This window comes from Pteronotus mesoamericanus, unplaced genomic scaffold (genome assembly GCF_021234165.1).
Source record: "Pteronotus mesoamericanus isolate MK-2021 breed Mesoamerican mustached bat unplaced genomic scaffold, CSHL_Meso_final contig_317, whole genome shotgun sequence".
Lineage (NCBI taxonomy): Eukaryota > Metazoa > Chordata > Mammalia > Chiroptera > Mormoopidae > Pteronotus > Pteronotus mesoamericanus.
Genome location: NW_026555133.1, coordinates 2,592,600 through 2,619,071, shown reverse-complemented (window position 1 = coordinate 2,619,071; position 26,472 = coordinate 2,592,600).

Below are 26,472 nucleotides of genomic sequence, written 5' to 3'. Positions count from 1 at the left end.
TGTACTGGAAGACTCAACATTACAAAGATGTCTGTTTTCTACAAGTTGATTTAAAGATTCAACATAATATCAACAAAAACCCCAGAAGATGTTGTGAGTGTGTAGAAATTGATAACACAATTCCAAAATTTACGTAAAATTTAAAAAGCTAAAAATGCCCAAAACAAAGTTTGCATTATCAGACTTTGTGATGTTTTAAGTAAAGGTACAGTAAGATTGTATGGTGCTGGTACAAGGAGAAGCGATAGAGAAGCCGCAGAGGATCTACCTACGTGTGTGTACGTGTGTAAACACACAAATCTTTCACGACAAAGACGGGCCTAGGCAGCAGTGGGGCAAGGGCAGCCTTCTCAGCAACACATGACGGGCCAACTCCGGGATGCCCTCTGGATGCCCTGCCTCACATCATACACAAAGATTAACTCCACTTGGATTACAGGTTCAAGTATGAAAGGCAAGACAATAAAGCTTCTAAACACAATAAGGAGAATTATCTTCCTAATCGAGGAGTAGATAAAGATTTCCCCAACAGGGCACAAAAGTACTAACCTTAAAAAATGACTGGTAAATCAGACTACTTTAAAATGAAAAACTTCACTTATTAAATGACACCCTTAAGAAAGTAAAAGGACAAGTCAATGTGGAAAAAGAGGTTTTCAACACATATAACTGCCAGAGGACTAATATAGAGCATACTAAGCACATCTACAAATAAAGAAGAGAAAAAGATCATAGAAAACGAGGTACAATATTTCAACAGTCACTTTACAAAAGAAGATAAAATGGCCAATAAACTGAAAATTATTCAGAGTCATCAGTAATCACAGAAACACATTAAAACTACTGTCCATTAGACAGTCTGAAATAAAGTCTGAAATAAAAAAGGCTAAGTACTGACAAAGGTGTGGAGTCACTGTATATTCTTACACTGCTCACAGGAATTTAAATTTGGACAACCATTTCAGAAAAGAGTTCGGCAATATCTACCAAAGTTAAAAAGATGTATACGCTATAACCAGCAATTCCAGTCCTGAGCATATGACCAACAGAAATGTCCCTCTCTGTTTATAAAAGGCATGAACCAATACTTCCTGCTATAAGCAGAAACTGGAAATAACTCCAATGTCCATTAAAATAGAATGAGTAAATAAATTGTAGTATATGCATAGCATAAAATATTAAACAACAATGAAAACATAAGCAACTGAAACTCACAATAACATGGGTGAATCTTACAAACAATGTTGAATAAAAAGCAAGACACAGAAAAACACATATTCTATTATCCCATTCATATGAAATTCACAATTAAACAAAACTAATTTATAATGTTGGGCGTTGGGACAAAGATGCCCTTTGGGGAAGACTGAGTGAGTTTATTCTAAGTGGTTGAATGACGTTCTATTTGTTAACCTGGATAGATCTTAGGTGGATGTGGTCACAGTGAGAAATTTTAACAAACTAGTTGTAATTTGTGTACTTTTTTGAACATATGTCGTACTCCAACAAAACAGTTTATGTAATGTATATTTTAAAATATACTTCACTTTGATCTGGAGGTAAAGCAAATGGGGGAGGAGCAGGAAAAAGCTCTTAGATGCATTATGAGTTGGCGCCAACACACCTGTCAGGTGGTAGGTACCACTGGGTTAGCCAGGACGGGAAAAGGGATGAGATGGGGCTGTAGTTTCTCTAACCCTTCCCCTCTAAATTCTAGGAGATGAAATCGTCGGCCAGGCTGTTACCCAACTGGTACTTGCAACAGATCCTCAATAACTTGTTCTTTGGTGAGAATAAACTTACGCGTTCTGGCAAACTGATGATGATTTTATTGCCTTGGGAATTGAGGGGATTGTTTCTTGTTTTCTGCTTCCTTAGCTAAATGTTTCACTACGCTGTAGTTCAAATGCAGCCACTGCCGAAGAGGAGGAAAAAAATCAATAGAGGACTTGAGTTTATTGGGTATGATCTTATGACTTTATCATGAAATAATTTCTAGACTCAGAATCCAGAAAGTGAAACAAATCACCGAGCGCATACAGATGTTGTAATATCTTTGCTTCACCACCTACGCTTTGACACATCTGCCTGTGATTTTTAATGCTGGGTGTTTCTCAACAGTATGTCAAAACATGCCCATACTTACACACAGGCGCACACGCACACACAGCTTTTCTGGCGCCCAGCCCACGTTCTTCCTATTATTTCCTGCATTGTCTTTACACATCCCTTTACTGAGTGACAAATTCTTAGCCTCGGTTTCCCCACCAGACATGCAAGAGGCTGGAGAAGATGACTGCCCCGTCTCTTCTGGATGCAAACATGGAGGCCCAGGACAAACACAAACAAAGCTGACAGCCCTTTGATCCTGTTATGGACTCAATAAACTGAACTCTGGGTTGAGAAAAATCAGCTTGGGCCCTAGTGTGGCCCTAGTGCGGGGGCCCCAGTGTGGCCTCACGGTCTTGGCTTCATCCTCTGCACATTGTCAAGATTTTTCCCCGCCTCAGAAGGGGACGGGGAATGAGCCAGCTATACGTACTGAAACATCTGTTCCTCCCCTTCACCACAGTGGCCGGAGCCATCAAAACAGCCCCCAAAGGAGTCCTCTGGCCTCTGGCTGCCACTCCTTTGCTTCATTCATTCATTCATTTGTCATTTACAATTCATGTATCCCACACTGCAGTGACAAGTTCTAGAACCTGCAAAGCCCCTAAAGTCATCAGACGAATCTCCTCCTTAACACACCAATGTCTAGCCATTACTGTTAAAGCTTATAATTTCTTTGGCAATGTCTCTGGCCAGAGACTGCACAAGCCCTCCTGAGAGCAATCCCAAAGTTTTGAGTTGAGAAGCATCCAACACGTCTGGTTGTCTGGCTTGAACAGACACCTTTGCTGCTGACAGTGCCTTCATATGACTCCTCGTCCCAGGAACCAAAGAAGCCAAGGTTAAAAGAGTTCGCATTTTGGGGGCCAGCCCTTGGGCCCATGCAGAGCTCCTCTGGGGTGTGTTGCAGCCCACCGAGGGGTTTGTCTGGGTGGCAGCTGCCAAGGCCCACGTGGCGTTCATGAGCCGCTGCGTTAATGCTGCTCTGGGACTCGGTTCATCACATTATCTGGCTTGCTTTCAGCACAGTGGCTGCTCAGCAGAGGGTGTAATTTCTTGACTCTAATGCATGACAGGGTTTCCTTTAAAGGATAAAATAAAATTACATGGGGAGGTAGACGCTGGGAAGTCATAGATATGACCCGCAGGGACACTCAGCACTGGGCAGGCTGGAGAAAGCACACGTGAGTCTCTGGTGCTGAGGACAACAACACAGCTTCCCTCTGACCGGCAGCCCCTCGGCCCACGGCCAGGCTCCGTGGGGCCAGGGTGGGAGCGCAGTCGGCTGAAGTCAGGGCCCGCTTTATAGTCACAGAGTGGGACTGTCCTCAATCCAATTGGCCCTCTCCTGACTGCCGTCCATTACCTTGGGCACATTCAGCCGGTGTTCTTCTAACCATTGAGGCCCCGGGCCCCCTTTTTCTCCAGTAAGGACCCCTCATGAAAGCTGGAAGCTTCACCAGTCATGCCCATGGCCTTCCTGAGGCCTCCCACAGCCCACTGAGCTTCAGGGGACACAGGGGACCTGGGGGCGGAGACTTGCCTGAGGTTGTTGAGGGAGCCACTGGTCTAGAAGGAAATCCTTGAAGTATGGAGACAAAGTCACAACAACAATGGCAAAGAAGAGATCCCACCTTCTCTCGACCATTTGATACCATCCCAATGGGGCAAGGAAGAAGAAGGACGGGATGAAAGTAGCAGGTGAGACACATGAGGGAGGCTCCGGCCTGGATGGCGGCCCCAAGCTGGACCCCGCCCTCCTGAGAGGTACAAGTCCAAGGCAGAGCATTCTTTGACGGGACCTGCAGAACGTTGTTAGACCCTGCTTCCAGGAAGATGCAGAGGCATTGCAGCTACTCTGCTCCTGCTGCTCCTCCTGACAGGTGGCTGAAGCAAAGTTCCTGCCCGGAGGCCCGAGGGGATGCCGGAGGGAGATGGACATGCGCCACCCTTGGCTTCGGGAGCACTCAGCAGACCCTGCCTCCAGCACCCCCACAAGGGCACGCTCCGTCAGGGCCGGATGAGCTCAGGCGCCCCTCACTCCTCCGCCTGCACCGGGCACTGGGATTTATCTCGGGGCTGGCTTGTCAAGAATCCACATGGGCTCCAGGTCACAGGGAGAAAGCTCTCATCATTCCCAGAAGGCCACAGAGGGGCTAGGTTCTGGGCACCAGCCCTGGGACTCTAGGGCAACACACCTGCTCTTGTTTGTCTGGTGCTGGAGGGGGCCTAGATTTCTGGGACCTCCTCTGGAGTGGGAGTAAGAGGATCTATGTGACACCAGCGTTGGCCCTCCCTGAAGGCCACCGCTGAGGGAGCCAGCGGTAGTGAGAGGTGCCTTTAGCACTTCCTCCCATCACTGCCAGGCCCTCCCTCAGCCACCGGGCCTTGCTTCTAGGTGCGGGCAGAAGGAAGCGCCAATGCGTGGGAGAGGAGCTCTGATTCGGAACAGAGTCTGGGTTTAAGTCTCAGCACAGGGAGTAACCCCTTGACTGTTAAGTTGGGAGGAGCTGGGCTCTACAGCAGAGGAGCAACCTGAGGGGACAGCTCGGAGGGGGCGGAGGGTCGCGGGACCCCAGCGGGGCCAGGCACTCTCTGGGTGACAGTGGACAGCACCATTCTTCTCTCCAAACCTCCACTGCCTCCACTTTTCAGCCTCCATTTGTAAACTGAAGAAGACCTCTGCGGGACTTCGGCCTCTGAGGCTCTGGGTGAGAACCCAGGGAGCATGAGGTGTGCCGTCAGGTCTGTCGAAAATTCAGGCAGGCAGAAGAGGCCTCCTCCACTCCCCGGCCAATTCACGAAGCCTTAACAAAAGTGCCCTCGCGGAGCCGACTGGCTGCACTTGAACTTCCCTGCCCATAACTCACATGCCTAACAGGTCTCTGAAGAGGCTGAGTCTTGGGCAGAGACAGTCTTCAAGGAGGTGACCCCGAATCACTGGCTCTCCCTGGAGAGAGCTTCATTCTGAGGGAGCTTTGGGGCTAAGCCTGATGCATGGACGCGTAGGTTGCAAAGAGAACTAATTTTAGAGTTGTTTTGACCATTTTCAGGGGTTAGTCGTTGGCGCCTGGGATAAGAAGAGCCAAGATAGAGGGACTATTGCTCTTGAAAAATGTCTGTCTGTCCAGTTACTTCAGAAGAACAGAGACATTCCTTGCTAGAAAGGGCCAGCAGCCGCTCTGGAAAACTGACAGGTGGACCTGATGTTTCATTCATAGGTGTTTATCCAGGAGACATAAAAACACATGCCCGCAGAAAGCCTTTTACAAGAAACATTCATAGCTTTTTCATGAATAGTCAAAAGTTAGAAACCACCTAGATGTCTGCCATCGAGAATGGACACATGATGCTATAGGCATACAGTGAAATATTACTCAGCAATCATTTTTAAAAAATCTATTGAGATCTATTGCCGCATGGATAAATACCAAAAAGCAATGTGCTCCATGAAATAAGCCAAACACAAAAGAGTACCTCCAGTGCGATCCCGGTTATTTGAAATTCTAGATGACGCAAACGCCTCTACGGTGGTTGAAATCAGATCGGAGGTAGTTGTCGGGTGGGGATCGACTGGGACGGCTCACAAAGGAACTGTGTGGAATGATGACAACGTCCTGGCTTGGGTCCCTTGCATGTCCTCCCCTCCATACCTGTTGTTGTTTTGATCAAGTCCAACAGCTGATTTCTTGTCCCCCGGTTCCTGGTCTTCTTCTGCTCTAGCTCACACCATGGCCTCTCCCTGGAAAATACCTCCTTCCAGCCTCTGTGGGCGCAGGGGCTTTCTACCCCCCAGGAGCTGGTTAAAATCCCACCTTCTCCACGAAGCCTTCCATGCTCTCCCCCTGCCTGGTGGCACTTCCTCCTTCCTTCCAACACTGACCCTGGAGTCTGGATCCTGCCCACCCCATCTTTCTAAGTCCTAAAGACCAAAAGGTCCTAGATACTCTTTATATTTTTGTGAGTAGCTGGTTGTATCCACTCTTTAATTTTCTTGCTATATTGTCACCTTGCTGGCAGCCAGGGCTGTGCGGATTCCAGCCACCCCACCTCCCAATAAGGCCCTCGGTACATGCCTGATATGTATACCTATGGGGATGAAGGAATGGATGAATCGCGAGTCTTCCTTTTGTTTTGCCGCATGCTGCACTGTACTGTGCTCTGACGCCTTTCATTTCTCAGCCGTGTAGAATGCAAGCCGCACTGATCTTTGCTGGAGCCTCCTCTGGGCCCCTGGAGAGGGCTGGGCTGCCAGCTTCTCGTGGAGTAATTAAATGACAAATTACCTGCAGGCTCTCAGCTGGAAAACCTGCAGGAACACATCCTTTTCATATTCATCGGATTTAATCAGATCTTAAAGCTTGGAAGACCTCCACAGCCTTTGTTCTAAAGGCCTCTCTCCACAGATGGAGAAAGTGAGGCTCAGAGCAGAACAGTGAGTCACTCAAAGATATCCAGGACCTTTGTGGAATGGGGTGCTTACCCTCCTTCCCTCATGTTTCCATGTCCCATCTTGGGGCGCTTTCATTCCACTCCCCAGGATGGGATGGGACCGGAGGAAAAGTCCTTGTTCTCCTCTGTGGCCTCTCCCTGCGAGAGGAAGAAAGCTGCCTCCTATTGGAGAGATGAGGGTGAAGGCCAAGCGTGGCCCAGTTTTTCCCACGGCCCATGTCCTCCTCCAGCCGCTTCCTCCATGCGGCAGGCTCAGAGGTGGGACTCCCTCCCCACACCGAGCAGGCGCACACCCAGGGGAGGCCCAGGCATCCCAGGCAGGCCTGGTAGGTACAGAGACTTCACAGTAATGGACTTGTACGTCACATGGTGGGCCCAGTCCAAGGTGAGCTCCTGAATTCACCTTTATTTGTAATACAGTTGATATGGTAGTATTTTGAGTCCTATATGCTTCTTGTGTCTGTTCTCAGAGTTGTGGTTGGTGATCACCTCGCTCTCAGTGGGGGACGGGCAGTGGCGGTGTCCAGGGAGGGCCAAAGTCCTGCCACGCACCCTCCCTGTTCCCCTCGAAGTGAGGTAGGACTTGAAGAAGAGGTGGTGCCAGGGCAGGCACCCTAGCTTCTTGTCTGGGTGACCAGGCAGATGAGGAAATTGCTATCTTGGGGAAAGATGGGTGCCAGTGCGGGGAGCAGGCTCCAGGAGATGAAAGTGAGCTCAGCTCTGGCCATGTAGTCTGACGAGGCCGTGGAGCAGCCAGGCAAAGGCGTCAGGAGGTAGGGAGAGACGTGACCCGGGGCTCCTGAGACATCCCTGGGCTGGAGATACAGAAGGAGAAGCCGTGAGGGCACGGGTGTGTGTGTGGGGGGGGCGGTATGTGGCCATGGGGAGGGTGCAAAATGATCTGAGGACTGAGGACAGGGCCTTTAGGGGCTCCCAGATTGAGGGGCGGGTAGAGAATGAGAAACCAGCAAGACAGCAGTGGTCAAAGTCCGGTCCGTTGTCCAGCAGCGTCAGCATCACTCGCCTGCTTGTTAGACATATGCATTCCCCGCCCCCACTCTAGACCTACTGAATCAGACACCGTGCGCTTGAGTTTTAATAAACGTTCCAGAGAACTCTGATGCACATTAAAGTTTAAGAATCTTTGTTATGAGAAGTTACCTTCTTAAACATCTTAAATTAAATTTATTTTTAGTTATTTTCTAGGCATTTGGTAGGCTTTGAGGTTATGATAAACATTATTTGTAAATTTACTTTCCTGGTTGTTTTTTGCCAGGATATAGACATACAATTTGACTTATGTTGGTCTTGAACCCAAAAGCCTAGAACAATTTACTTAGGAATTCTAATAGTTCACCCACATATTCATCCCTGTGGATTTCCTACATGACTGATGAAGGATACAGGGTCACGACCGACAGGAGGCCATAGCCTGGAAATCAATAGAACATCTGTAAGCTCGATAAAAGCAATTTTTATTGAAGAAAAGGGGTCCAAAATTAGACTGCAAGGCAGTTTGCTGCATGCTTTGTGGGCACGGATGCTTGTGAACACACAGGCACAGAGAACTTTCCAGATAACATGCAGGCGAAGTATGCACTGGATTGCAGGCAAGCCAGAAACAACGCCCGTGTCCCATACTTTGGCTATCATACTTTCTCCTAGCAAAGTCAGAGATCGATAAGGTTGACAAAGTACAGTATAAATCCCAGGTAAGGAGAAGTGGCTTTCTCAGGTCTGAACAGGATTATATTCCAACGAGCATGACCAAGCATTGTGGTTTGCCCTGGGACTGAGGGCTTCCCCAGGATGTGAGGCTTTCATGCTAAAACCAGGACAGCCTTGGGCAAACCAGGATGGTTAGTCACCCTAACTTCTAACTTGGCTTCCGGGGAGCTGAGCGGCCTGGTAGAACAAAAAAACCCAGAGAGACCATCGTGAAAGTAATGCCTGACCCCCCGGTGTTTATTAAGTAGGGATCGATTGTAAGATCCGTGGCCATTCCACAGCTTTAGTGTTTGAGTTGTACTTCAACTTTTCACACTTATAAGCCTGCAGCTCTACCAGCCAGGTTGCCTGCTTCCTGAACTGTGTTCCCAGATACTCGGAGGAGTGGGAGGTTCCTCCTAGAATATTTTAGCAGTCAGTTCCCTGGAGGTTTATGCCCACCGACCACTGGCGCCCAGGTACCAGCCCACTAATTCATTCAGATGCCAGGTCTTTGTCACGTTTCCCCTTGAGGCTTAAAACAGACACATTCTCGTGTGTAATTTCTATCTCATGGCCAAAACGTTTCCTGTTTCCTATGCAAGAAAGCACATCGTCCTTGCAAGTAAGACTACTACAGGGATAACCTTGAATTCTCCTCAATTTTTATTTTTTAAATAAAATAATTTGCAGATGCATCATTTATTATTAGTTACAAATTACTAGCAACATTACAAACGGGCATGTCAGTGTACTAAGGTACTTCCTGGAGGACCACCAGATTTGAAAGAAGCCCCTGGAGGTAAGAGAGCACCTCCACATGGACCGGTGGCAGCAGAGATGTTACAAGTCACCAGAGGTACTGGCCAGGAAGAGAAGCTCTGACCTGCCAGCCCAGACGGAGATTCTGTGACTTCAGGCTGCAGACGGGGGCGTCCACGGCCAGCAGCGGGTCACGAGCACCACCCACAACGCACCCGCAGCCCACCCAGCCTCCTGTCATTCCTCCTTCTCTCACCCTGCCTTGGCAGGAGCCCGAGTCCCTGAGGAGGGTTGTACATTTGCAGCCCTGCCCCGACAGAGGATGCTGAAGATCCAGGTATCCTGGCATCTGGCCCTTCACGGTCACTGCCATGTGCCAGGCGTCCCAGGCCGAGGGCTTTCTTGAAGATCAAACACTAGTCACCTGCTCACTCAGTAATGCCTGCGCATATTGACTCTCCCACGTTTTCTCTTCCTCTCCATCATTCCTGCTTCCTGAGATTTCATTTCACAAACACATGCTCCAAGGCAATTGTCTCAACATCACTTTTCAGGGAAACCTAAGCTAAGAGTGACAGTTTGAGGACAGTTGGAGAAATTTAAACATGGACTACATAGCATAGATGACATTAGTGCGTGAAATACGAATGGTAAGTTCATTTGTTGGATGATGGTGCCATGGTTGTGTGAGGGAATGTCCTTGTTCTTAGGTGGTGAAATGCCCTCATGCCTGCAACTTAAAATAAACCAGCAAGAAAAAAGTGTGTGCGTGTGTGTGTGTTGTGTGTAGAAAAGAGAGAGAGATTAAAAATTAGTGAATCTAGGTGAAGGACTTACCCCCCAAGGCTGGGCCTGACACCAGAAGACAGCGTCACACACACCTGAGGGGCTGGCATCAGCCTCAGGGCACATATGGGCCCCCTCATTTCCCCATGACCGCCCGAGTGTGGGCCTGCTGCCTCAGCGCGGATGGCCATGGCTTCTGGATTCAACCTTCTGGGTGTTTCCAAGTGAGCTTCATCTTCTGAGTAGCGCTGTAAGCACAGGAAACCCCTGCAACCCCCAAACCCCATTTGATATCCCTGCGTAGTAGTTCTCTGGTGTGACATAACAAATTACCCCCAGACCTAGCAGCTTAATGCACATTTGTTTCCTCACAGTTTCTGTGAGTCAGGAGCCTGGCAGCAGCTCGGCCGGGCGGTTGTGACTCAGACTCTCACCAGGCTGCCGCGAGGGTTACAGCTAGGGCAGGAGTCCCCTGGGGCGCCGCCGCGGCTGCGGGGTTCACTTCCAGACTCACTCCTGTGGCTGTTGGAAGGGGACTTCATCTCCTCCTCATGTGGTCTTCTCTGTAGGGATGGCAGCTGGCTTCCCCCAGAATGCGTAATGAGACACACACACACACACACACACAGAGCACTCAACCTGAAGCCACATGTCTTTTATAATCTCTTTAGAACCTAGTTCTGAGACTGCAATACCAACATCAGTGCCGAAATATTCATTGGTCATACAGACTAACCTCTGTACTATGGCGGAGGGGACACTGCAAGGGCATGAATACCAAGAGTCAGGGATGCTGGGCGCCATCTTGGAAACTGGCTAAACAGGGGTGTCCAACCTCTTGGCATCTCTGGGCCACACTGGAAGGAGAGGGGTTGTCTTGGGCCACACATTAAATAGCACGTAATCACAAGAAAATCCCGTAATGTTTTAAATAAATTTATGATTTTGTGTTGGGCCGCATTCATAGCCATCCTAGGCTGCTTGTGGCCTATGGGCCATGGGTTGGACACTCCAGGCATGTCCCACAACAATTCATTGTTTTCTTAAACCCTGTGTGACTTCTGAAATCAGCCAGGGCACATCTGGCTGTTCCAAAGACACACTAGTGCATGTGCATGCTTGCGTGTGCACGCGTGGGCACACACATACACACTGCTTAAAGACATTAATAACCCTGCCTTTCCCAGCCCTCCTTGAAGAGTGTTTTTGAGCAATGAGCAATGTCTAGATGGCTGGGTGGAGGCAACTAGAGATGGGTGCTGGGTCAGCGGTGGCTCAGGGCTCCTTAGAGAAGAGGGCAAGGAAGGGAGGCGAGGAGGGGGTGGTTGTTAGGAACGGGAAGTCAGACAGGGAGTGGGAATGAGCAGTTAACAGGAGGGGGTTATCACTGATTGGAACTCTCCACGGGGCTCCAGAACGGGGACACTTGCAACAGTTTCAGCATCGCAGATGACCGCGGTGGCCCACGAATGTGGGAGTATGAATGCGACTGCGCTGGAGGTGGCGGTAGGACACGTCGGTGTAGGAGAGTTGGTCAAGGAAATTAGTTACCGTGATTCTCTCTCTCCACTGTTAATTTCTATATCCTCATTTATCTTTGGAGGTTTCTCTAACTCTTGTTTCTAATTGAACATATTTGGAGTTTTTCTTTCTTAATTAGGTTAGAGAGTGGTTTACTTACTTTATTGCTTTTTTCCCCTGAAGCACCAGCCCTTACACTTATTTATTAGTTCTACTCTTTTTAATTCATTACTTTTTGTCCTTATCTTTGGAAGTTCCTTCTTTTGCTTTTCTTAAGCTAATTTTGCTCTTGTTTTTCCTAACTTTTGTGAAATTTATTTCATTAATTTTTATTTCTTAAATGAACAATGTATTTACGATCATGGCTTTTCTACTGAGTATTGCTCTCATTGCAGTCCATCAGATTAGATACATAGTATTTTAATTGTTCTTGTTTTTAAAACACTCAGAAATTTTGCTTTTAATTTCCTGACAGGGCAGTGAGAGTTTTTGAGGTTTTTATGTGACCAATTTTTGTTGTGGTTATATTTTATTGTTATAATTCTTTAATGTTATCAAGTCGTAGTCAGGGAGTGTCTTATTTATAATTTCTACCCTGGAATTTTAAGGATTATCTGTGATCTAATATCCTATGTGAACAATTTGATAAATGTTCCAACAAACATTTTTTTTGGGGGGGAGTGTGTTAACCATTGTTGTGATGTAGTTATATAGTTTAATTCATTATAGTTTATTTGTTTTATTTGATTAGTTACTACATTAATTTTTAGGTACACTTCTTTTTCATCTAGTTGATCTATCACAGACTTAGAAATGAAGTTAACCAGTCTCTGTTTTACTTTTATTTTCTGTTGTTTTTCTTCTATGAGTTTTATTGTCTCGTTTTGATTTTAAAATATTTAAAATAGGTCATAGAGGACTGTAACCTTCCCAGTATAAAAAGCTCACCTTAGCCTTTTGTTTAGTGCTTTTTGCCTTAAATGCAACCTTACCTGATATTAAGACTTTGACTTCTGCTTTCCTTTTGCTGCAGATGCCAGATGTGGACTCACACATCCTTTTCTTTTTCATCGGTCTGTGGTACTTGGTTTTAGATGCTCTTGTCTACTGCATATAATTCGCCATTGTTTTTGAAGCAATCTGAAATTCAGATGTTTTCTTTAATAGGAGTGTTTATGTCATTTGCAATTACAAATAAGACATTCACATTTGTTCTTTGTCTTGTCATTTTTGTTATGTTCTTCTTTGTCACTTTGAATGCTTCTTTTCATTTGTTTTTAAAATGTTGGGTTATATAGCCTTTTTAAAATTTTCTTTCAAATGTTTTCCTTCTGATAATTCAAAAGGTTTAGAACTTATTATTTCTCTTAATGGCTGCATGTTAAACTTCACAGTTGGCACGAGTATCAGCCATCTTTGCTGCACTGCTTCAGGGCTTCTCACCCTCACCGGTCTCTTGTTCCACAGGTTTCGCTGCAATGTCTAACTTCAGGCAGGTGCCGCCTGGCAGCGCCCGCCCCTCTTGCCTCCCCAGGTCTGTCCCATTGAGGCTGATACAGGGACATCAGGAGATGCCCGAGTGGCATCCACGCAAGTGCAACACACAAGTGCAGGGGTGTGAACACTCCATGGAGGGAACCATCAACCGATGAGAGACGGGAGTTTGTGGTTAAAGTCTTCCCACTTTCTCTCCCCGGACAGATTGTCCTGAAACACAGTGTATTAGTCTGCTTCAGCTGCTATAACAAATACCTCAGACTGGATGGCTTAAACAACAGAAATTTATTTTCTCACAGCTCTGGAGGCTGGACGTCCAGGATCAAGGTGCCTGCAGGTTTTGTTCCTGCTGCAGCCTTTCTCCTCGGTTTGCAAATGGCTGTGCTCTTGCTGTGCCCTCACACGGTCATTCCCAGGTCTGTCTATGTCCTAATCCCCTCTTCTTCTAGAGTCGTGTTGGGCCCACCTACCTGACTTCATTTTAAACTTATTACCTCTTTAAGGCCTCATCTCTAAGTACAGTTGTACTCTGATGCACGGAGGGTTGGGACTTTAACAAATGAATTTGGGGAGTGAGGAGACACATCCGCCCACAACACACAGTTTACACGGCGTCCCCCGTGTGCTACTGCAGGAGATGGGAGAGTCACTTGTGCTTAGTGGCAGTCAGCTTGATTATAAATCCCATTGGCTTTCCTTCTTTCCTTTGTTATTCTCTTTGTCCTCCACTCCTACTTCCTGAGATTGAAATCCCTAATGAATTATACTCCATGAACCTTTGCCTAAAGCTGGGCTTTGTGGGAGACCAGGGCAAGACAACGTTTAAACACTAAGTCGTCATCTTTCGAGGGTATCTGTTGATTCTCCACTATGAGCTATGAGAAAATAAATATAGTTCATGTCCCCACTTCCTCCCATCTCACCTCATTTATCAATTTTAATGACCATATAGTTATCATATACTGTTAATAGTCATCTTTATACCTTTCAATAAGATACTTATATACCACCCATCACTTGCTTTCTCTCTCTGAGCCAAATCATGTGGCACCAGGTTTGAAAGATGAGGAAATCTGTGTACTTATCCCTTCCCACATTGCTTTCTATTCTGTGTCTAATTGTTAAATTTATATTATTGTTATTGCATTGCCATAGTTTATTACATTTACCTTGTCTACTATTAACTGTATTTCTCAGGGTTTCTAGTCTCAGCTCCACAGTTTAAATGGAAACATGGCTTAACATTTGTCATTTTTTTCTAAGAAGAACTTATGATAATTACAGTCTTGGAATTATTACATTTTTAAAGATAATCATCTTTTGCCCTTTTCTGGGGTGACAGCTTAGCAGGAAATAAAATTGTTCATAGGGGACACTGGGAAGAGACATTAGTGTTAGTTGCCAAATAGTAGTTGCCCTCCGTGTAAGAGGATTACACATCCTTGCCTTTGTCATGTGTCATGTGATGTGTAGTGTTGCATAGTATGTGGGACATGTGAGTACTTCTCCCCTTGGTCACATGACTCATATTAGCCAATCAAATGTGAATAGAAGAGCCATAGGCCAGTTCTGAGCAGAAGATTAAAAAGCCATTGTGTGTCCACCAGTTCTTTTACTCTTTTATTTTTTCTGTGAGAATGGAATCTCCCAAGTAGGGGCTGCCCTTTCAGCCTGGATACTAGGATGAAGAAAATACCAGAATGCAGGCAATACATGGGGAATAGGCACTTGACCCAGGGATGCAATAGCCAAGATGTGCTGTGAGCAGGAAATAAACTGTCCTGGTTATAAGCTCTTGAGATGTGATGGTCCTTGTAAACACAGCATTTCCTAGTGAAAACTGCCTGATTTCTTTGCCTACAGATTTTGAAGGCCTTATTTCCCTATTGCCTTTAAGCACTAAAGATGCTGTACAAAATCTGAGGGCAGCTTTATTTTCTCTTTTATTGGTGATTTGGTTTTTTGGCCTGAGTACCCATTAAATTTTTTCTTTATCTTTGAAGTCCAGAAACATTACTATGATACATCTTCGTTTTAGTCATTTTCTCTTTATTCGTTCTAGGGCAGAGTAAATCCTTTCAATTTGCCTATTCAATTGAGTCTTTATTTTAGGAAAGTTTTCTTCTATAGCTATGGATGCTATTTTCATCAGTGATGCCCATGAAGAAGAAAAAAAGAACAAGTAGAAGAGAAAAATAAGTTTAGCTATAATAAAAGGTATATGTTCTTGAGTCTTTGAATATATTTTCCAGGGTTCTTATTTTTTTCCATCTGTTTTGTCTTTTATAAGTAACATTTTTCTTTCATTTCATTACTTTTGAGTTTCTCAAAAAAAACAAAACAAAACCCAAAAAACCCAAAACCAAAACCCAAAACCATGCTTATGTTTTCGGCAATTCTCTCCTCCTGATTTCTGATTATTAGAATTTGACCCTCTTTTTGTAATAATAAAGATAAGGAAAATAACAATGACAATTACGTAGCACTCACTAATTGCCAGGAACTATTCTGTTTTTACAAGTATTTATTATATTTATCCTCCCATCTATTTGTTGGCTTAGGTGCTGTTAGTATGTCTATTTACAGGTGGTGAAGCTGAGACATAGACAGGGGAGGTCATTTACTAAATGTCACACAGCTACTGAGCAGCAGAGGCAAGAGGCGAGCCCAGGCGCGGGCCCTTACCTCCCTTTTACTCCTCCTTTCCCCCTATTTCTCAATGATGATTGTTTTCCTTATTTCCTGGTGTCCTCCGACTCATTTTTCTCCCCTCCTCTTGCCTTCTCCTGTTCCTTGAGCATATGGATGACGAACACTCGGCACTATTCCCACCTGCCTCATGGTTAACCCACCCAGGGTTCTCCATCTCTCCCTTGACTATTGTCAACCGTGTATCTCTTATTCCTGAAGTTTCTTTGCACAGATGCTGGTTTCCTTTTGGTTACTACTCCTTTTTCAATGCAGGGGCATAATCGCTCAGCTGATTGTGCGAAAAGACAATTTGGGGATTAGAAATTAGCTGGGCGCCGTCAGGCAGATTGGGTTTTGGTTCACTGTCCCCACTTCTCCGTAATTCTCTGCCCAACACAGGACTATGCTCGGGGAATCTCCTTGGCTCACAGTGAAGCAGCCCCCTCAGGTCACATGCTGGTTCAGGCATCTCATTTAATCGGGGTTTCCCTGCAGCTCGGCAGGGGTGCTGACCCCACAGCTTCCCTACCGCTCTGACACTCGCTCATTGGCAGGGCAATGTTTCTCCCTTTTCCTGCTGAGCTCTGTCTCAGAGGTCACTCCATGGTGTAAAACAGAATGTAGGTGGCTTTTGCAGCCTGCCCCTTGCCCATCCTGGCCACAGGCCAGGAATTGTGATCCTTAGGGTCCTACTTCACTAGATTCTCTGCAAGATTTGTAGAGGCAGCTCTCACTCTCCCCTCCCACATTCACTGCGCTGGACACCTAATCCCATACAATACAGTGGAGAGTTATGGGTATTTCTGAATTAGAGCAGAGAAATAACTCACTTTTTTCTTTCAGGAAAGAGAGTGGCAGATATATCTTTTTCTCAGGTTTAACGAGAAGCCCCACCCACATAAAGTTGGACCAGGTAGAGACCATGGCTCTCTGATCCAGGAAGGGTAAAGACCCTGGCAAAAATGGCCACAGGCTTTGTTATGTCCGGGAGGTTGAAGTCCTCACTTCTGGTTAGAGTCCGCACTGCACACTTAGGGCACACACCCAGGAAGCATTTGGGAGCTGCCTTCATTGCCAACAAAGACTTTCTAGCACGATGTATAGTAGCACATTAAAGAAGGCTGTTAATGAGGCGACTGGAGGGAATCAGAGCCTCAGATCCCTTGGCAGGGGGAGAGCATGGCACTCACTCCCCCTTGTAAAATAGCAGCTGGTGCTGGTGTCCTAGGCTTGACCACATCCCCTGGGTTGGAGAGAGGTGGGAAGGATGGGTCAGCATTTTCCCTTTCTCCCTCTTTTCCCTGCTTCCTCTCCTTTCTCTCCTAACTCCCATCCCCCATGTGAAATGCCACAGGCACAAGAACCATACAGCGTCAGGCAGAAGCCTCTCGGGAGGCTCGCCAGGGCTGGAGGGGACTGGTATGGGCCTGCATTTCCAGGCCAAGGAGACAGTTATACGATGAACAGAAGAAGAGGGAGGGAGGAGGAAATTTTAAATTTAGGTCACACCTTTGGGTCAGAGGTGGGGAGGGTTTTATAGATTGGAAAGAGTAGAAAAAACCCAAATTTGGGAGACAGAGCTAACTAGATTCGATTCTCAGCTGCATCACTTACTAGGAAGGACCCTAAGCAAAGTGATCCCCTTGCCTGACTCTCAATTTCTTAACTGGTTAAATGGAAACAATAGTATGTTGACGTCAGAAAGCTGTTGCAAAGATTAATGGGATAGTTATGGTTCTGGACTTGGTATGAAATGTCTCCATCTACAAATATTTAGAAATGCTAGATAAATACAAAACAATTAAACAATTACTTAAAAATACAGAACTCACAAGACAGGAAAATCCCTGGAAATAAGAGCAGTACGTGTGTGAGCTCAGTGACACAGCAGTCCTACTCACTGCCTTTGTTCAGCAGAAGACACATGAAGTCTGTCCAGAAAGGGTCCCGCCATTGTTAATATAATGAGAACAGTTTGTGTGACATTGATGTAACCTGGTAACCGAGGAAAGTGGACTGGAATGTGCATGTGTGAAAAACGACGACTTCCCTGTACTAAACAGTGGGAGCAGTAGACACAGTTGAGTGAGCATGTGTGCTGTGTGGCCATCACATTGAAAATGACTGAGTGAGTAGAGCAACGAATCTGCATCACATTTTGCATTAAGCTTGGACATTCCTCCACAGAAACTATTTGGATGACTCAGAAGGCATTCAGGGATGATGCAATGAATGCAGCTCAAATAAAATGTGGCACAAACACTCCAAACATGGTTGAGAATCTGTTGAAAGTGATCCATGTTCTAGAAGGTCTGCAACAAACAGAACACCCAAGAATGTTGAATATGTACAGGCTGCAGTCAACAAAGACCACGGCTGACAGTGCAAGAACTAGAAGCTGATTCGAGGATTCCAAAAACTACTGTGTCCAAGATTTTGATGCAGGATCTTGGGAGGAAGCATGTTGTGGCAAAATTCATTCCAAGGCTTCTGCTACCAGAGCAGACAGAACTGTGCTGCAGTTGCTAATGACTTGATTCAAGCTGCTACCGATGAACCAGATTTCCTCAAGAAAGTCATAGCAGGAGGTGGATCATGGTTCTATGGCTATGATAGGGAAAGAAAGGGCCAGTCATCCCAAAAGAAGTCGCCTGGTTCTCCAAGCTCAGAAGAAGACGCGACAAAGTCACGGCAAGATCAAGGCCATGTTAACTGTGTTTTTTTGATTGGGAAAGTGTTGTCCATCACAAGTATGCCCTTCCAGGACAAACAATTAATAAGGAATACTACCTCAGTGTTCTTCATTGGTTGAGAGATGTAATAAGGTGAAAATGGCTGCAGCTATAGGCAATTGGTGATTGGCAACTTCATCACAACAGCGTGCCCGCTCATGCATCACATCTTGTGCAGAGTTTTTGGTGAAGAATCAAATCACCCAGGTGACTCAGCCCTCCTATAAGCCCAGATTTGGTGTCCTGTGGCTTCTGGCTTTTACCAAAACTAAAATCACCTTTGAAAAAGAATAGATTACAAACCATCAATGAGATTCAGGAAAATGCAACAGCGCAGCTGATAGATTCCAACAAAGGATTTCACAGTGTTTTGAACAGTGGAAGAGATGCTGAGAGAACTGTGTGAGGTCTGAAGATGCCTACTTTGAAGGGGACTGAGGCGTCATTGTCCTATGTACAATGTTTCTTGTATCTTCTTCAATAAATGCCTCTATTTTTCCTTCTACATGGCCAGATACTTTCTGGTCAGACTGCATATACAAGAAGTGTTCATAGCTGCAGTTTTAAAAATAGCCCCAAACTGAAAACAGCTGAAATAGCCACCATAGATATAATGGAGAAATAGTGATATATTAAAATAACAAAACATTATGGAAAATTATAGAAAGTAACTATAGTTATATACAACAGCATGAATGACATTTACAGCAATTCTGAATGAAAGAAACAAGGCATAAAGCTTATACAACTTATACAAGCTGAAGCCCTATGTAAGTTCAAATACAGATATAAACAACCATTCTGTCCATAACTGTGGTGGTGGATACATAACTCTACGCATTTGCCAACACCCATAACATGTTCCATCACAAACAATGAACTTCAATGCATGCAAAAATTTTTAAAGTCAACCACAATGTCAGCAGACCCCAGAATAAAATGCAGACTGTAGCGAATGAATGTAACAGTACTACAATGTGTAGCATACCTAAAATAAAAAGGGGTGAAGGAAGAGCTGACCTAATGCACTCTGGCAAACTGTTTTGACTGAAAACTGTATGGCTAAAGACAAAAAGAACCGTGAATAAGCATAGCACTCTGGTAAATTTGTTTCTTCCAAGAGTACAATTGACCAATTCTGGAACTGCATTACATGCATCCTAAGGTTGAATAAATAAGTTAATAAAAGGCAGATCATGGGAGCCAGGTTTTTCTCTGTCAGAGAACATTACAAATAAGCAAGGCAGTGAGGCTAGAATGAACAATTGCTGCTGGATGAGAGTAAGACAGCATGAATTCACGTTTCGCTTAATGTCCATGCAGGTGGATGGATGCAGAAATAATTATAGGTATGTACTTGCGCTTGGTTTAGTACACACCCATATTTTCTAGCTGTCTCCTGAGAGGGCACAGACACAGTGCGGCCCTGGTGTCAGAGAGCACACCCAGAGCTCCAGTAAAAGGAACCACTTCAGTGGTGATAGGTATCAGTCTGTGCATTGTAATAAAGGTACCATAATAATGTAAGATATCAGTAACAGCAGAAACTGAGTATAACATAAGGAGACTTTGTATAATCTTCTCAACTGTTCTGTAAATCTAAAATTATTCTAAAATTAAAAGTTTACTTAAAATATGTGGAATATCACTCAGAAAAGTATTGCCATACTAACAGCGGGGGCGGGGGAGTGGGGAATAGTTTACTGGGAAAAAAAGATATCACTACTCCTGGGTTAATTGACCTTACAGAGTAATAGGTTTTTAGAATAAGTGATGTTTAGGAAAATGAAAACAAAAAACAACACAGAAGAGAAAAAATTAAGCCTTGGCATTTAGCAATGTATCTTTGGGTGGTAAAACTGTAAGAAAAATCCAGGAAGTTGTTGCTACAAGAGTTGGTGTAGCGATTCATTTTGGTGGAGAGGAGACTGAAGGGTAGTTTCCGGGGCTGCCGGCCATGCTGTATTTCTTGGCCTGGGTGGTGGGTACATGGGTGATACATTTGTGATAAATTACAGAGCTATACTTCTTTTGTTTCGTACTTTTCTATTGTGTGCTATAAGTCCCAACAGAGGTTGGGGGAAAACGAACATACAAGAAAGAGGGAATGGGTAAAAATGTTCCATAATTAAAGAAATACATGAATCCTCAGATTAAAGAACCCTGACACTGATTAAAAAAAAAATTCTTTAAAAAACAAAAGTAAATCCACACCTAGAAACATAACATCAAAGATGAGAGAAAAAACAAATATAGCACAATGTTAACATTTTATTAAATATGACAGTTGGATTTAGGGGTATAATATTACTTTTGTGCTTTTCTGAATATATGAAATATTTTATAATTATGTTTTTAACTAAAAAAGCACCAGAGAGACAATGTAGAAGCACACACAAAATGCCGATTCGGTCAGAATAGTGGTCACGTCGATGAAGAGGTTTTGGAATTGACTGAGATTGACTGGCAATTGGGACAAATGTGCCTCTGGAGGCTGCAAATGTTTATATTTTGATCTGGTCGGTGGTTGCATGGGTGTAACACACACACAAACACCCCTCCTACCGTGCTCCTAAGGTCAGTGAACTTGACATACATGGATGCACGCGTTAAACATCAATTAAAAAGCTTAAAAGAAGCTTAAAGGCAAATGTCTACGGCAGGGCCTGGCACGTAGTAGGTGCTGATGGGAAATATCTGTGCTCTTGCCCAACAGGAACTGGATAGGATTCTCCTTGCAGTAAATGAAGATCCCCTGGTGCCTGAGTGAAAAGGGCCCATCAGAGAGAGGAGGCAGGGAGAGTCTCAGAACTACGGACAGGGGACGCCTGGGTCTCCGGAGCCAGAGGGAGCTGACCGAGAAACACGTGCGGCCCGGACGCTGCCTCTGGCTCCCCCGTGTCCTCCTCTCTGTCCACTGGCCTCCCTGTGCTCCCTCCCAGATGCCTGGTTCCTCTTCTCCCCAGGCGACAAGACAGCGCCCAGGTGTCCTGTCAGTCCTGCGATGAATTCTGCTTTTTAAAAAACGTGTAGTCAGAACCAGGGTGGAATGCTTTCCAGATTCCTCAGGAAGGGGCCTGATTGGTCAGCTTCAGCGCCCCTCCCTGAGCTAACTACCAATCCGGGGCGGCGGACACAATAGAAAGGGACTCTATTGTACCGTGGCTGGTAGAGGGACTCTTATTGTACTCTATTGTACCGTGGCTGGTACAGGCTGACGCAGGGACTCGCCAGCCACGGCCAAGGCGATGATGTGCCATCATACAAAATAGCTGCGGCGAGCAAGGGGAATTGGGAGCCAGAGCGGGCTGACAGCCCCCCAGGTGTCCACGACACCACGGTGACGGGCGGCGTGCACCCCGTCAGTGCTGTGGCGCTGATCCCTCGGGCCCGCAGTGCGTTCTGTCTTTCCAGGCACTTTCACAGGCCTGGAAGGATAACATTTTCTCCTTCGTATATTTTTTAGGAATTTGGTGTCAAACTCAATTCACAAATGAGAAGATGGGTTCATGGAAGAAAGTGACTCGTGCTCACTCACCGTGCCAACAGAGCGAGAAGCCAGGCCTTGGCCCCAGGCGGGCCTCTCAGTGTGGCGGCTGCACCTGGGCAGCCAGCCTGCTCCGCCCTGCTGGCCAGCCCCGGGCAGAGGCTGGCTCAGGGTGAAGCCAGAGGCCCAGATGGTGTGTGTTCACACGGGGCCTCCTTCCTCTGGCTGGGACTCTCACCGGCACACTGCAAATCTCTCTGACCATGAGAGCAATTGTCACTGTGAGGATGTCCCTACCAGTTCACTGGCTCCAGGACCTCTGCAGCTGTCACAGAAGCCTCCTGGCCCATCCACCCTGCTGGCCTTTGGCTGACACAGAGCCTGGCATTCAGACCCATGACAATGAAAACTGCCAAGTGCATGTGAAGTGACAGAAAGAGCAGAGGAGCCCAGAGTCAGTGCCTGCTGGCATCCGTCTCCTGGTCGCTGCCTGCCCCTCCCTGCGCCGTGCAGGGCCCGGCTCTCTGTGAAAACTCCTGAATAGCACACCCCGGTTTGCAAGAACACATCGGTGCCCATTTGTTGGCACGGTTGACCCTCATCATCAGCCTTGGAGTGCTGGTATCAGGACAGGAAACTGGGTCTCCTAAGGGTGTGCTGGCACACGTGGGATTCCAGCCCGGGCCTCCTGGCCTTGAACCCCATGCTCTGCCCACTGCCCTGAGCCTTTCCCTGTGTGCTCAGGACAAGGGCAGAGAACAAGACAAAACCACACACAAAGTGAGTGACCGGGATGGCGAGTGCTACGAGCGAATGAAGCGACTGCCTTCTCTTCATGCTTCATAAACAAAAATGAAGACCATCCAGGAAATCCCAAGCACTCCCTTTACTCTCTTCCCCGCTGCACCCCAGCCTAACAAGTGAGGCCACACAGCCTTCTCTGCTTTTAAAGGAAGCTCACAGCATGAAAGGAAAAGGGGCAGAGTCTACCCTTTTAAGGCTGGAAGTTATAAACTTTTTATTAAGGCAGATTCTGCTTTTATCATTAGCAGGTAATGAATTATTCTCAGCTTTCAATGCTGTGGTAATTGTCTCTCCGAAGAATCTCATTAAACATTGCTGGATACTTTTGATCATTATTAATAAAAGTGATCACTTGGAATAATCTTGCGCTTCGCAGTTGAGGCTGGAAACCTGACGCACTATGATGGATGACGCATGACAGGTGGAGATCTTCAGGGACTAGCTCCGTGGATACCTTGTCCTTGTTCTTCCCAGCAAGCCCTCCTGGGTTAGGGGAAGTTTCGCCAAATGGAGTCAGGCTGTCTGCGTGACCCATGCCTTGCATCCCCACCGCGCCATTTCCTGGCCATGGATCTGCAGGCACATTTCTTCCCTGAGCATCTGTTTTCCCCCTGGGTTCTCCTAATTGTTGGTGAGAAAATAATGTTGAAGGCTGAGGCTTGGAAAATGCGCACAAAATGCCAGGTTCTATTATTAGCTGAGAAATACGGACTCAGGTATGTTTATCCAAAACTCAAAATCATGGGACGTTATTTAGAAGCACCTACCACTAGCCAACATGAGTCATGGCAGCCCGTCGGAGTCAGGGTTTCTCTGTTATTCTATGTTATTCTCTGTGAGTAACTTAAGTGATGCTCTTTCTACATGCCAGGCATTATGTTGAAACTTTTAATATTAAAACTTTATTATCTTTAGACGAAGATAATATGGATTATTTCATTCGATGCGATGGCAATTCTGCGAAGGAGGAACTACTGTCCCCATTTTACAGATGAAGAAAAGGAGGTCGGAGGGGTCTTTTAAATACACGGTGGGGATTCAGACCCCAGGCGCCTGTGTGTTCCACCACCTTCTCACGTTTATTAAGTCCATTCGGGCTTCAAAGGAACCTTTATGAAAGCAGAGAGCTGATGGCTTCAGAGTTCATTCCATCCAGACCCCACCTTTCTCCCATGTGAGCCAAAGAAGATTCCAAAATGCCCCAGTGGATAGTCTAGTATCGAGACCATGTCCAGTCCTCACCAGCCTGCTTTTAGATCCGTGTTGTGAGGCAGATCCTATTTTTCAGAAATAGTCTGCCTCTCTCTCCCATCCCACGTGCCCTTCTTATGATCTGATTTTGATACACATTCCATTCTGAGGTGGGTTCATGTTCCCTCTCCTTAAGTTGGGGGGGGGGTTGTTGCTATGTGGCTTCCAAGGGTAGGTCATAAAAGCTCCCGTGCCATCCCGTGGAGATGCTGGCTCTTGGAGCTCATTGCCATGCTGCAAGGAAGCACAGGCATTCTGTGAAAAGATCCAATGGAGGGGGGGAAGAGGCACCCCGCACCCCAGCCCCCGCCCTCAGACCTGGCTGAGATCCAGGTCCACTTGCCAGCTACCTGAGTGAATAAGTTACATCTAAGGCAAATCTTCCAGCCTTAGGTGAGCAAATCTAGCTAATGCTACATGGAACATGGACACGTCTTCCTCACCAAACTCTGTCTAAATGACAGATGAGCTACAAAAAGACAGTGTTTTAGGATACCATGTTTTGGGTGATTCATTTCACAACAATAGATACCCTGGAACAAGTGCAAACCTCTTTCTTTGCTTTCCAGACCCGTATATTCAATGGCCTCCTGCACGTGTTCACTTAAATGTCTCAAAATCACTTTATACTTAACAAGTTTAGGGAGTTCTACTTCCAATTTGAACATCAAAATCCCCGCAGAAATGTCACTCCTGTCCTCATTATGCAAAAAAAGCCAGATAATGTACAAAACCATAACCTCTTTGGAGCCCATCAGAGAGCTGAGCTCATAAACAGCCAAGTGAAGGGAACTGTGAGGAGTGGAAGGCCCCTTTGAATAGTGATAGGCCACATGCAATGTTTTACCTTCAAAGTGCATGGGGAGAAGATGTGGCCACCATAAAAGGAGGCAGGAAGAAATCAGCTAAAGTTGTAATGCGCTCTTGAAGATCTAGAGGTGGCTTGCACGGCGTATAGCAAATTGAGAGACCCTGACACAAAGGAAGTCTGCGCTCACGTGCAAGCTCTTTTCTGCAGGCCTTTGCAGGGGTTCATGGGAAAGACCAGAAGCAGGGCAGCTACTGGAGAAGGCTCAGATCCGTCATGTAAGCAGGCGGGTGATGTTCAGCTGCAGCTGGATCGGAGGCCCGGGTGCCTCTCACTCCCTCACACTTTTCTCTCTTAAGTCACTAGGAGAAGTGACAGGGGACCCTCCTGCCCCCAAGGCTTAAGCAGAGACGCTTTATTTGGGGGGAATGGTGACATGTAAAACCCTGATGGTGGGGGAGGAGCAGAAGCCAAGCCAACACCCGCAGGCCCAGGCTCTTGCTGCGATACAGAGCATAGGCCTGCCACCCTACCAATCACGGACCCGAGGCAGTACTTGGCCGCCACCGAGGGGAGGAGCAGGACTGTTGATAAAGTCCTGTCCCTGGGGCCCAGATACTGCACAAGGACTGTCTAGGGCTGAAGGGGTACGGGAGCGAGGGAGGCCCCTGCGAGCCTCACAGTGAGTGCAGCAGCAGCGGTCGACACCGCGGTAGATGCAGGGCCACGGAGCAAGGCTCTTCCTGCGGTGCAGGAGCACAGGGGCTGCTGGGAGCTGGCGGTATAAAGTGGGAAGACCCAAACCCTCCCTCGTCCGCCGGGCCTGGTGCTTAGCACAAGAGAACAGCAGGCCACTTCTGGGGACATTGGAAGCATGTCATGCTCTGAAAAAAAAAAAAACAACAAAAATCCTTAACCCAGCTCAGCCCCTCATTAGATGGACTCAACCCCTACACTTAGATTCTGACAGAAGAGGAAATGTGCCCGATTCCAGGAGTAAAAAATCATTGACTTCGGCTTCCAGAGTTCTTCTGCACACATTGTCTGACATCCAAGAACAATCGTGAGACACACACACAACAGGAGGACTAAAGAATCCATTATCAAGAGATAAAGCAATCAACAGACCAGGCTCAGGGTTGATACTGATGTTGAAAATAGCAGCCTGGGACTTTCAAATAGCCATGATTAATAGAACGAAGTGTCTTGTGGGGAAAGGTGGAGAAGATCCAGGAACCAGTGGAGAACTTCAGTCAGAAAATGGAAATTGTTTTAAAGATAGAAAAATTAAAATGTTACAAAAATAAAAATAGCATGGTACAGATAAAGAATTCCTTTGACAGACTTACAAGTATAGTGAATACAGCTGGGGGAAAATTGGTGAACCTGAATGCAAGTCAATAAACATTGTCTAAACTAAACCCAAAGTGAAAGACACAAGAGAGCACCCAATGGCTATGAAACAACATAAAGTAGTCTAACATACATGTAATTAGAGCCCAAGAATAAAGAGAGAAAACATGTGAATGATACATTTGAAGGATGGCTAATAATTTTCCAAAATTAACAAAGTACAGCAAACCATATATCCCAGTTCAGAGAATATCAAATAAGATAAATTACTACACACACACACACACACACACACACACACACTCTCATACACACACCTAGACATAGCATCGGCAAACTGCTGAAAACCTGTACGTCAAAGATAAAAAGAAAACCTTGAAGGTAGTCAGAGAAAAAAAAGAAAAGAACATTATATACAGAAAAACAAACATAAGAGTGCAGCAGACTTCTTGGAAGAAATTATGTAAGCCAGAAAAAAGAAATAGAGTGACACTTCTAAAGTACTAAAAAAA